Genomic DNA, 683 nt, shown 5'->3' on the forward strand with positions numbered 1-683 from the left:
ATGTCCAAAGTACATTTGACAAAGTCTCAAGAACCTTGCTTCCCTAAGGAGTATTCTGGTTTTCCTTCTTCCAAGACAGATGTGTTTATTACATACACCCAGGAATTGTAAAATCCAAAAAATATGAGTGAATGCAAGATTCCATCACATACAAAAGTGTTTTAAATGAAATATAATAGCTTAGAATCCCATCAAGTTTAAAGATAGAAATGTATTTAAATATCTGAAGAATCTACAATGCAATCAGGTGTATAAATAACTTGTAAATAGAATAGTTAAATTCACAAGCTGGAATTAAAAGTATAAATGGGCACTCATGGGTTTCACTATCCTGTGTCAGATAGAGCCTGTGAGAGAAAATAACCACTCTAAGTCATCCACAGAAACTAAGAGCTAAGTGCTTCCTTGAAGAACAGTTGGAAAAAGGAATAGGTAACACCATGGTTTGTGATTTGGGCTGAAAAATTCAGTAGACTATTATATATAGTAGAAGAACCCCTTCGTCTTCTTCCCATGTCTACTTCAAGTATTTCCTGCAGTGTTGGTAAAGAAGACCATCCCTAAAAACCTTATTTATTGCTTAATGAATAGTATAGGAGAATAAATATACAGATTATATACAGAAAAAGTGTCATAAGGAAAACAGCCTCTAATGACATGGCACTGTAAAGAGAAGGAAAAAG

This window comes from Orycteropus afer, unplaced genomic scaffold (genome assembly GCF_000298275.1).
Source record: "Orycteropus afer afer isolate SDZICR_OR568_19922 unplaced genomic scaffold, OryAfe1.0 scaffold00419, whole genome shotgun sequence".
In the NCBI taxonomy this organism is placed as follows: Eukaryota; Metazoa; Chordata; class Mammalia; order Tubulidentata; family Orycteropodidae; genus Orycteropus; species Orycteropus afer.